Below are 12,869 nucleotides of genomic sequence, written 5' to 3'. Positions count from 1 at the left end.
ATTTAGCGACTATGAATGTCTTCATGTCTTCCAGAATTTCAAATTCTTATATTTTTGAAAAACATATCTTTAAATGGTGAAAGAATGTAAAGATTTGGGGCCCCAAATAAAACAGAACACAGGGTCTGAGTACAGATAGTAGTGAGGTAGAACATATAACTGGGATTTCACTTTTAACCCAGTCATTCTTGACTGTTAGTAAAAAGCTGTGCGATTTATACAGGTCCCTTAGCCTCTCTGGGTCTCCTTGGCCAGAGGAAGTTGGAGTTAGATCAATAGGATCTTACTATATCTTTCCCACTTCTGAATTATATAACCTGCTGGACGTCATGCTATAGCGCAAAGAAAACAGGACTCAGAGACAAAGGCCCTGGGTTCTAATCCCAGCGCTGCCACTAAATTTGGTCCATGACAGTAAATGTCATTAGGCCTCAGTTTCTACAGGTATACAATTATAAATTGAAATTAGATTATTTTTAATACCCCTTAACCTTCTGAAATGTTCTATTGATTATGGATGTTTGGAAGTGTATTTCAGGGTACATTGTGCATTATTGTGAGTCAATAGGGGGAGCTCTCACATAGCTTTTTTAAAATGTATCCCACAAATAACAGAAATTACTGGATCTTAACTGCAAAATTGGAGTGGATTATTTAATTACAATCAGGTATTTATAAACCAGAGGACTCACATTAACCACTATAGCAATATTAAGGTGAGCCATCTACTCAGCAGTGTCCTTCTTAATTTTGAGAGCCTTTTTAATCATCCGTCAAAGCGCACATTTGTTAATCTGTTTAAGCCATTTCAGAAGTTATTTTGTTTTCTGTTTGTCTGCTGGACTCCAGCTCCAGATGAAGTAAGGTCTACATTTGATTTGTATTCAAACCTATAAGAGTTAAAAGCAGCAGGGAAGTCTTATGGAGATTAAAAAGCAAGAAACCATTTTGTTAGGTCTGTGCTTCTGTGGGTTGAACTTACTATACACACAACCTGAAATGTGTACTTAAATTATTATTAATCAATTATATATTTCAGGGGTTAGCATCTTTATTCTTTACTTTCTTCCTCAGTGTGTTACATGTAATTTACTACCCTAATTCACAGGATATAAAAGCAGTTTATCGTTGAATCTTTAAGAAGTTTGCTTTCTTTAACTGAAACAGATTTCTTTTACATTAATTAGGATATAAAACATGGGTTGCAAACAGTTTTCAAATGAAACTCATACATTAATGTTCAGGTAAAATGAAAATGAGACAACACACTTTTAATAGATATTTCTGCAATAAAGTCGTGGTTTATTTTTAGGATGGAATTTTTTTGCTTACTGTGATTTATACCTATTTATCTAAAGGTTCGTGGTGGCCAGCAAATAATGGCTCATATTTTTTTGGCCATTTTTCCCTGAAAACATAACTACATTTTAAAATATGGAAAAGTAATTTATAAGGGAAATGAAAAAAGCTTACATGGAAGATTACATAAAATACATCTGTCTTTTCAAGCCATTGAGATATATAAACAACTCGTTAAAACCTTAAAATGCCAAGAGGAAGGACAAAAGATTCTTTTATTGCAATGAACTTTTGAAAATATGTCCTTTTTTTTACTTTAAAGAAGTAAGATTTAACTTCACATCTAAAAAAGATCTTGATTAAATGTATGTGTGCATATAATTTTAAAAAAATAATATCACTTGAAGATTTGTCTTCAAAGGAACCAGTGATAGAGCAAATATATAGGAAAAATAAACATGTTTGGCAGCCAAAAAGCTTTTTTCAACAAAAGTACAGTCTTTTGTTTTTGACTGCGTTTTTTTTCTTTTTATGTCAAATGAAATTTTAAGATCACCTATGAGTTTGGAACCGAATCCTTTACTGCCAAATCTGATTCCAATCCTTAAAATCTGTTTTTGTAATACTGCCAGCAATGAACTAACTTTAAATAGGTAGCCAGACATATTGGCAAAAATATACGTGGTTAATCAAATAAAACTATGTAGCAGTTTGGGAACAATCAATCAACTTTCAGAATCTTTTAAGTATGAAGCTGCTGTGAAGACATCATGACTTGCAGTGAAATACTACAATCAAACTGCATAAGCAGCTGCTTTTGAATTCATCTTCTCCTTTGTTTTTAAGTTTTCATAGACCTGCCTCCTAACTATGAACTTTATAAGCTTTTGAAAGAAAAAACCCAGCAGGCCTACTACTTCAACTAACAAAGAAACTAGAACTGGTAATACAGTTGGAAGCCGAACACACTGCAAGAACTGCCAACTTGAACTTATCTGGTTAACTATTATGGTATGGATTGCACTTTAAATGCCTTCTGATTAAAAAAAAAAAATGCCTTCTGATGACTGACATTATTTCACTGAAAAAGAGCATATGTAGGAAGAGACTTAAATACTTTATTTTGCTTCATAACTTGCTGTTGATTCTTTTCAAATAAATGATAGCTTTACCTAAAAACAAATCCTGATACTCAAACATTAGCATGTTTCATTCTTTACAAACTACATTTCTGTTATGGGAGAAAAGTAGTACCGTCCTTTTATACATACCAATGCCAACCCCACAAGAACTCCACATTTTTTTAATTTAATTTTTTTTCTTTTAAATCAGAAACCAAAGTTGCATTTTACGAATGAATTATTTGTTAAACAATCCTGAGCCCTGTAGTTAAATTAGAATGTTTTATGACTTGTTTTTCACACGTTCTTCTTTTTTGTAATCATAAATGTAATTAATTAGAATTTTAAGATTTGAAATGCTAATGAACCATTTGGCTCTTCAAACCAAAATGTTGGATGTGACCAAATATTAAAACTTAATTTCTAAACACTTGAAGAAAAAAATGTCCCCCTTCTTTTTAGTGTCTAAGGTCCATTTTGCTGAATCTCAACAGTGGCTAATAACAGTGGCAAAGAAACACGTAAGGTTTCTTTGTGTGTGTTTGTGTGTGTGTGTTTGTGGGGTAGGTTCCCATTTTACTAAACAGTCAGTATGTTTTTATTCTCATATGTGTTATCAAATATCCCCAAATTTGTTCATAGAGGCAAATCTGAAAATTATTTTTGAGGCAGAGATGAATATATGTTTGGAATATACATGGTTTATAGCGGTCAAGTTTGTGGTTGAGCTATGTTCATTAAAGCTTCTCAGTGTTAGGTGTGTATAATGCTGAATTCAGAGCTGGAGAAAGAACTTTCGGTGAAATAGCTGATACGTAATTTAAATATAACTATACCTGTATATTGAGTTCTTTTTGTTTTCTTTAATAAGAGCATTACCTGACTGGAAGTCAAAGAGTAGGTTATCATACATAAAGCCAAAACAAAACAAGAATAAGACTAAGACTCAACCCTTGGCTCACTCCATCCTGTCCCCCACCCACTCTTGGCTGCTCCTAATTCCTCTGTAATCTCCAAGGCCCAGGAGAGAAGATATCTCTGCCCATATTTGAACATATTCCCTACCATACCATCCACAGCCTGCTGAAGTCAGGTAACCCTCGTCTGCAAGCTCTCATTCTCCTATCTGTATCACTGCACCCATGAGTTTTATTTATGTTTAATGTGTATCGCTTTGTTTTCAACTAAATTGTATCTAATATTGAAGGTAGAATTGCCGTAGTATCTTCCTACCCCCAGCGTTTCATAAAATGCTTGTCTAAAAGTCAAGGACAGAGAATACACGGCTGAACTCCACTTTCCATCCAAAGGTCTAAGCACTTTCAGGGGCAGAATGAAAACCAGTTATGGTTGGTTTGACTATTAAGCACATAACCATATGGAGAGAGATGAGGGCTATGAAGGAATGACAACGTGGTTATTCTAGGATCATACACTGGAGGTTCACGCAGGAAAGAGTAATGGAGTCATGTACGAGGCCATGCCAGGCCATCCTGCAAGAGACCCAGAACTCAGCCCCTGGCAGTTCTTACTATGAGGGAATGTAAGTGCAGTGTCGTCAGAGCTGAAGACTTTTCAAGTAATTAAGAAATTTAGATTTCTTTTAAGGCAAAATATCTTAGTTTTTAAATTATGGCTTAATATTTTTTAAAACCCCCTGTGAACCAAGAAAATATGTGAACAAGCCATAGGTGGCATATGGGCCATGCGGCCTTTAAGTAGAAAGAAGATGCCATAACCATCTTCCTTGAATTAAAACAGCAACGAAAGTAATCAAAAACCTTCCTACCAAATTGGGAAGACATATTTATGTGTATGTTTTTATTTGTATTTGTTTATATTTAAATTTATACTCAAGCTTATCTATACACTTATACTTTGTATTTATCCTTTTAGTTAAATGGGGATGTATGTTTACATTTGTATTTATATGGCCAGATTTGTCAGGCTGGGGCTCAGAATGAGGAAATAAGGTCAGTTTAGACCTGGATGGCAGCAGGAAGAGCCCAGTTGTAAAAATGCCGACCTTATTACTTGGGTTTGAATCCAAGTTTTCAGGCAGCTTGTTTTTCTGACCTTTAAAACCACCTCTGAATCTCTGATAAACACAGAACTAAGCTGAGAAGAAAAGGTATTTACACCACCACCTTTGGATAACTCTAAAGCTGCTCGAGTATTTTTGCAGTGGCTGGAGGGGATGGAATGCTGGGAAAATCACAGCACTGGAAACAAAGCTGACTGGTTTTCTCTCAACTTTTTATATCCAGCTGAAGCACACTTCACCTGTGAATAGTGATTATTAAGTTTCTTTCAAGGGAACGGGGCCTGTAATTAATGAATGCTGCAGGTGTGAACCCCTACAAGTCTTTTCTCTGAGTGAAAGGACGTTAATCATTATTCATGGGTGAGATAGTCCATTTATTCCACGGCAGAGAAAGAATTCCTTTTTTTCTTCTTCTTAAAACATGAGACCTTCAACTTTAATAAGCTTCACAACAATAAAAGATTCCCTCTTAGAATTATGTTTATTAGGGTTGTTCTTTTCTTATACTTGTTTTTTAAATACTTGAATTTGTGTAGTTTCTAAAATGTTGGTAAGAACCTGTGGTTAAACATAGCACTTAATTATTCAATAAAATTTCCAAAGACATAGGTTATGCTAGACCAATATTTATATCTATGGATAGCAGAATAAATCCCATCAGACTGAAATCCAAGGGACTGGTTGCATTGGATTTTGTTTGTATCAAATGTTGCTTGAGATAAGCAAGTCATTGGGTGCAGCTTAAACATCTTTAATTTGTTGTGAAAATCAACTGACAGTGTACATTCACAAATATTATATTACTTAACAAGATTTTAGCTAATATTCCTCATTTTATACATTTCACCCGTTTTCTAGACATTTTTTCAAGTACTGAAAATATTTTGAAGTATACATTTTTTTTTTTTTTTTTCGCGATACGCGGGCCTCTCACTGCTGTGGCCTCTCCCGTTGCGGAGCACAGCTCCAGATGCGCAGGCTCGGCGGCCATGGCTCACGGGCCCAGCCTCTCCGCGGCATGTGGGATCTTCCCGGACCGGGGCAAGAACCCGTGTTCCCAGCGTCGTCAGGCGGACTCTCAACCACTGCGCCACCAGGGAAGCCCTTAAGACATTTTTTTTTTTTTCCGGTACGCGGGCCTCTCACTGCTGTGGCCTCTCCTGTTGCGGAGCACAAGCTCCGGACGCGCAGGCTCAGCGGCCTTGGCTCAGCGGCCCAGCCGCTCCGCGGCATGTGGGATTTTCCCGGGCCGGGACATGAACCCGTGTCCCCTGCATCGGCAGGCGGACTCTCAACCACTGCGCTACCAGGGAAGCCCTGAAGTATACATTTCTTTACACAGGTAAGGATAGTCTCGGTTTGGTTTTCAAGCAACATAGGGCACATGCTATAAATTCCTGTAGTTCTTGTGGGCATCAGATTGATGCCGAAGACAATTCAGGTATTTAAATGGTTTAAAATCATTTTTCATTTGCCTTTAGCACTTTTTTTTATCATGCAGGTTAAAAAAAAAGAAATCTTACTATATAACCAGATTATGTTCAAAATATTTGCTGAGTAACCAAAAAAGGTTGATTCTTTCTTACGGAGGTACAGGATATATATATATATGAAATAATAGAAAAATTTTCATGCCAAATAGCCAATAATTGCATAAAATTTTGAAAGATGTTGGAAGAGAAACTGTAAACATTATATTAAAAATGTAACAACTAAATGCATGCTTTATTCAGTTGAATCAGTTTATCTATTTATTTAGTAAAACCAAAACCTAAAGTGGAGACTAACACCATATCCCCTTCTCACGAATGTTTAAAACAAACAAACAAAAAAATGCTACAGTTCTAAATTTGGCTAGAGAGATGATGCTGAGTTTACAGTTTATGTTCCTCCTGAAAGAGTTAAACAAGATTTGTTCTGTAGTTTAAATCTATAGAGACTTTACCTTGGAATTAGTCTCAGTAAGTAGGAAGCTCATCTAGATTATTTTATTTTTTACCTTATTTGGGAAATTTCCCCCAGTATTAGCCAATATGCAATTAAAAGTTTGGGCAAGTTAGTAAGATTACCAGTTCTTTTGTGGGGAGGATGGGAAATGTAGCCACCACCAACCCAGAAAAGAATTCATTTTTCATTCATTGGAAAGATCTACCATGTGCTGGGGTAGACATTCATTTACTATCGTGGGGAGAAATGGCCTCCCATATTTTGTCAATCATCTGGGTGAAGAATTACAAGGTAGTCCTTATGGCTATGCCCGGCACAACGACCTAAGGCCAGAGACGACTCATAAATAATAAACTATCAGCCAATCATTCCAAACTATGTTTTTATTTGCTGAGAAAATGTGCCCATTAAAATGTATAGAGAATCGAAACATATTCTCCAAAGGCAAAGGGACTTCAGATCTACACATTGATCAGCTGTACCATAAATATAATAGCTTCGAGAACCGTCTTAGCTGACCTCTGACTTTTCATATCCCAGTGGTTTCTTGTTGCTCATACTGGACTGTGATGGTTTCTTTCCTAGTTATGTGGTGCAGCTTCTTCAATCCATCTCTGGTGACATGAAACATGTTTACTCCCTTTCTCTTTCTTGCTCTCCTTGGCAGTGAGAATTGAATCTATTTTTAGGTCCTGCCTATTTTTCAGACTGTCTCAGTCTTGGCCTATGTGAAGACCACTGTCCAGTATACAGAGCTGTCAGGGCACCCCACCAGTGTATCTGAGGTACACTTTTCCACCCACTGAGAAATCTACTTCCCATTAAAAAGCAAATTCTAGAAGGGAAGAGTTTTTTCCCTGTTACATCTTTCCAAGCTTCACTGGACCCCAACAGATGAACTGGATTGTTGAATTTAAACACTTGGTCTGTCCTTCTTCAGAATCACAGGAGGAACAGTGCTGAACAGCTTCCCCAAAACTTTCACAAAGTGAAGTAGGAATTGCTCTCAAATGCTAGTTATAAATGTGTAATCTGAACTCCAGCCACTCCACAGGGCTGCAGAAGAATTTACGATGTGCTAAATATTTCCTTTGTTCTTCCCAGTGGTAGCCTGCTGTAGCAATTAGAAAGCAACTGGCTCCACATGTAAAGTGCTAGAATCTTCTAAAGAATTGTTGATAACTGTTCAACAGGCTCAATGAACAGAATTTTCTTATTGTGCAGAATTCTGACTTTTTAATTTCCTTTCAAGGTTGTATTTTCTGAAAGATTTTCTAAAGTGTTCTTCCTCCTTCCTTGGTGCCTTTCCATTGCCCCTTTACAAGGAGGGAGGAGAGGTCAAGATGAGTGCTGTAAGCCAATGGAAGCCCAGATTCTCAGACTGCTAACACTGCAACCTTTTCTAAAGCCATGTAAAGGTCCTTTGTGTTGCTATCACAAACACCTCTTACCTCCTCCTTCTCATTTTCAGAGAAAGTGACAGCCCAGTCCCATCCTTCATAAAAAGGCAAAAAAATCTGCCAATACCATCCTTCTTCAGAATCCAGACACTATTAATCATCAGCAGGAGACAGTGTGGCTTCAATTAGCTACATAGTATACAATAAATTCTCAGTTATTCAACGTGTGTGTGTGTGTTTGTGTGTGTGTGTGTGTGTGTGGTGGTCTTAGTGTTGGAAACCACTTTAAGTGCTTTACATGTATTAATTCTATGAGGATGGTACTATCATTATTCCTATTTCAGAATTGATAAAATTAAAGTACAGAGAAACTGAATAACTTTGTTCCAAATCATGTGGCTGGTTAGGAATCATGGCAGGGCTGGAAAACTTTCCAAAATAAAGGACTCTGGTTGAGAGAGCAAATGTTTTTCAGAGGCAGTTTGGCAAAGTGGTTCAGGGATGGATTGTAGCATCTGCCCCTCTGTTGCTGTGTAATATCAGGCAAGTTACTGAACCTCTCTGTGTGTGATTCACCATCTATAAAATAGGATAATAGTAGTACTCAACTCACTGGGTTTCTGTGAAGATTAAATTAGTTAATATATACTAAGCACTTAGAACAGTGCCAGGCATATAGCAAGCACAATGTAGATGTTACTTTTTGTAATACACACTAATTTTTTTTAAGAATAAACCTTAAGTAATGGGGAGAAATTATCTACATTCTTAACTTTAGCCTTTATTTTATAGTACACACAGAGCTAGTTGCAAAAGATAGGGGATAAACTAGACACTGGATCCATCCTGAAGTGTGTCACAATTTCATGGAGAAAAACCTATGTATCAATACACAAATTAGAAGAAAGTATAATGCATGTGATAACACATGAATGTTAAATTTTTTTAAAAAGTGGGATCATGACAGTGGGATTGTGAGCTCCACCACTTAGAAGGGATGTAGCATGTTTAGGGAAGACTACCTAAAATGGGCTAAATATTATCCTATATATTATCAACATGATTAAAACACTTGAGATAAGAATTGAAGGAAGAGTAGGAATTAGTCATAAGTAGGATAGAGAAATCTCAGGAGTGGGAACAACATAGGCAAGGGCAGAGATGTGGGGGGAAAAGTATGGCGAATCTAGGGAACATCTTGGTTACTCTGTGTGTGTGTGTGTGTGTGTGTGTGTGTGTGTGTGTGTGTGTGTGTGTGTGTGTGTTTGGATACAGGGCAAAGGGGAAAGGATGTGACCAGAGACTTTCAGAGGCTGAGTCACACACAGCTGTCAAATGACTCTTGCTAAAGGACAACTCTGATCAGGACCCTCTCCTACTACACAGCTGCCAACATTCCCTACTGTTAAGGGTTGAATTGTACCCCTCCAAACCTCACATGTTGCACACCTAACCCCCAGTACCTCAGAATGTGATATTTACTATTCCGTATTTGGAAATAGGGTTATTGTAAACAATATTAGCGAAGTTAGGATGAGGTCAGAATGGAGTAGATTGGGATCTTAATCCAGTATGACTGTGTCCTTATAAAAAGGGAAAATTTGGACACATAGACACATTCAGAGAGTATGCCATGTGAACGTGAAGGCAGAGTTGGGGCGCTGTATCTACAAGCCAAGGAAAGCCAAAGATGGCCAGCAAAGCATTAGAAGCTAGGGAGAGAGGTGCAGAACATGTTCTGCCTCACAGCTTTGAGAAGAAGCCAACCCTGTTAACATCTAGATCTTGCACATCTAGCCTCCAGAATTGTGAGGTAGTATATGTGTGTTATTTAAGCCAGCCAGTGTGTGGTACATTGTCATGATAGCCCTACCAAAACAATAACATCCACCAGTACAATATAAAGACTACATTTCTAATTTTTTTCCTGAATTTCCTAAAATAATTGGTAAGGGTAGTAGGAATTAATAGAGAGGTAACAGGATTTCACCTACATTAGCTCACTTTCTGAAATTTTGAGTGGATATGCCTTCTTTCCTAATTGATGTAAAGCACTACAGCACTTACTACTCTTAAAGCATACTCCTCATTTTCTGGACCCTTGCATTTTTCTGAATCCTTTGTTATATCTAGAATTTTCTGTACCCCATAATTATGCCTCAGATTTCTACTCACTCTCAAATATCCAGCTGAAGTATCCCTCCCTCTACAAAATATTTCTCTGAGACTAGCTCTAAATTTTATTTTCTTTGTAGTGCCTCATATATTCTGCCTTGTACCAGACAAATAGCAGAGCTTCTGCTTGCCTTCTGCACCTGAAGAGACTGTGAAATCCTTGAGAGCAGGGACAGCAGGAATTTTACTCTTCATTTATTACATGAATTATTATATTGGACACATGGTTAGTGATCAGTATTTGTATATTCACTGAACTTTAAATTGAAACTATACTGAACATAATTAGTGATTTATAAAATGGATTTAGTTCTGCTTTATAGTAGTTGGACTCAAATTATACGTATGTTATTCCATGTGACATTGTCCCTCATTCATTGATACTCTATTCCTTTAATTTTACAACAGTTTTAATGTCCTTATGCACTAATTTTGTCATCTTTGTCATTGCTTGGTCTGCTTCTGTTGGGCAATTTTTCTCCTAATTATGGATTGTATGATTCTGCTTCTTTGCTACATTTTGACTGGATGCCAGACATTGATAATTTTATATTTCGGGTACTAGATTTTTTAGAAATTCTTTAAATAATTTTAGTTGTTCTAGCAAACAGATACATCTCTCTTTTTTTTTTTTTTCAGATACATCTCTTTTATAAATCAGTTTTTGTTTTTTTGTTTTTGTTTTTTTTGCGTTACACGGGCCTCTCACTGTTGTGGCCTCTCCTGTTGCGGAGCACAGGCTCCGGACGCTCAGGCTCAGCGGCCATGGCTCACGGGCCTAGCCGCTCCACGGCATGTGGGATCTTCCCAGACCGGGGCACGAACCGGTGTCCCCTGCATCGGCAGGCAGACTCTCAACCACTGCGCCACCAGGGAAGCCCTATAAATTAGTTTTAAGATCCACTTTTAAGTTCCGTTAGGGTGGATCCAGTACAGCCTTTAGTCTATGACTAATTTATCTTCACTACAATTGCAATACCTTTTAAGGATTCTATACTCCATGGTACTAGGTCTTTAAATTCTTGTGTTCTTGTTGAGAACACAACCACCATATCTAGTCCTGTATAAGCCTTGGGGAAATTTCCCCAGGTATTTTTTTCCCAGTGGTTCTTTCTCTGGATTCAGGTATTTTCTCCTCATGTATCCATGCTGTTCAGCCAGAGGTTTAAGGGAGCCCCTCTGTAGGTCTCTAGAGTTCTCCTTCTGTCTAGATCCTTTTATTCAGCCATTGAAATTCTAGCCATTGTGGCCTCCCCAAACTTCTACCTCTGTCTCCTCAATTCAGCAAGCCCACTAAGCTGTTTGGTTTCACCCTTCCTGCACTGTGGCCTGGCACTACTCCCCTAGCAGAGAACTGAAGCTCATGGCATTGTTTCCCTTGTCTCAGGAATCACTGATCTGTGCTGCCTATGTTAGGTGCCTGAAAACATTGTTTTAGAGATTTTGTTTAGCTGTCTAGTTGGTGGTTGTTTGTTTTTTTTTTTTTTGCGGTACACGGGCCTCTCACTGTTGTGGCCTCTCCCGTTGCGGAGCACAGGCTCCGGACGCACAGGCTCAGCGGCCATGGCTCACGGGCCTAGCCGCTCCACGGCATGTGGGATCCTCCCGGACCGGGGCACAAAGCCGTGTCCCCTGCATCGGCAGGCGGACTCCCAACCACTGCGCCACCAGGGAAGCCCCCTGTCTAGTTGTTTAAAGTAGAAGGGTAAATGCAACCTGCGCTACTCTACAAAAGCGAGCAAAGTATCTATGATGGTGTGTATGTGAATATTGACTAGAAAGTACTGTAAAGAGTATAGTGACTGAGCTAAACAAAGCTGCTTTTTTTGAATAAATACCTGGTATTATTTATCACCTTCGAATCTTTTACTTTATATTTTTTTCTCGTGGAAAGACTATTTGAAGTAAAGTATTGGTGAAAGATCTACAAGAAGCGGATAAATATGGGGCTTTAGTCATGCAAACCTATTTTCTAATCCTGATTCTACCCCTGTAAGTGGCATAACCTATGGCCACTGACTTAATCCTTCTGAGCTTCCCTTCTTCAAAGGTAAAACAGAAGCTAACACAATAACCCCACATGATTATTATGAGGATTAAATGACCATCATTTCTCTGTGGCTTTTATGATGAAGCTTTATTCTGAGATTCATGCAAAATGATGGATCAGGAATTACATGTGACGTTCTTAGTGGAGTCTTCCCCATAACAGTTACCAAATAAGTTCCTTTCCACTTTCCCTTCCCCTCCAAGCAACAGGAAATTTATTGCATTGGGATTGCAAGAGAATTGAAGGTCTAATTTCTAAAAACCTCTCAAATTTGGGATATTTTCCCAGGAACATCTTTACTCAAAAGAACAGGCAGATAAACTTGGTTCAATTACTTTATAATTCTGATCTTGAATATGAGACTCCAAAAGCATAATGATGAATTATCCCATTTTTCATTTTGACAGGCTTTCCTCATATTCTTCTCAAACTCTTCTTCCAGGAATCTGGCATATGATTTTGCTTATAGTTGAGCCTTTGTTTATCCTGCTTTTTATTCCCTGTTTGCTATTTTTTTTAAATTTTAATTTAATTTAATTTTTTTTTTATACAGCAGGTTCTTATTTGTTATCCATTTTATACATATTAGTGTATATATGTCAATCCCAATCTCCCAATTCATCACAACACCACACCCGTGCACCCCCCCAGCCACTTTCTCCCCTTGCTGTCCATGCATTTGTTCTCTACATCTGTGTCTCTATTTCTGCCCTGCAAACTGGTTTATCTGTACCATTTTTTTAGGTTCCACATATATGTGTTAATATACGATATTTGTTTTTTCTTTCTGACTTAGTTTACTCTGTATGACAGTCTCTAGATCCATCCACCTC

Source organism: Lagenorhynchus albirostris, chromosome 12, assembly GCF_949774975.1.
Source record: "Lagenorhynchus albirostris chromosome 12, mLagAlb1.1, whole genome shotgun sequence".
NCBI classification, from domain to species: Eukaryota; Metazoa; Chordata; class Mammalia; order Artiodactyla; family Delphinidae; genus Lagenorhynchus; species Lagenorhynchus albirostris.
This window is presented reverse-complemented; position numbering follows the sequence as displayed.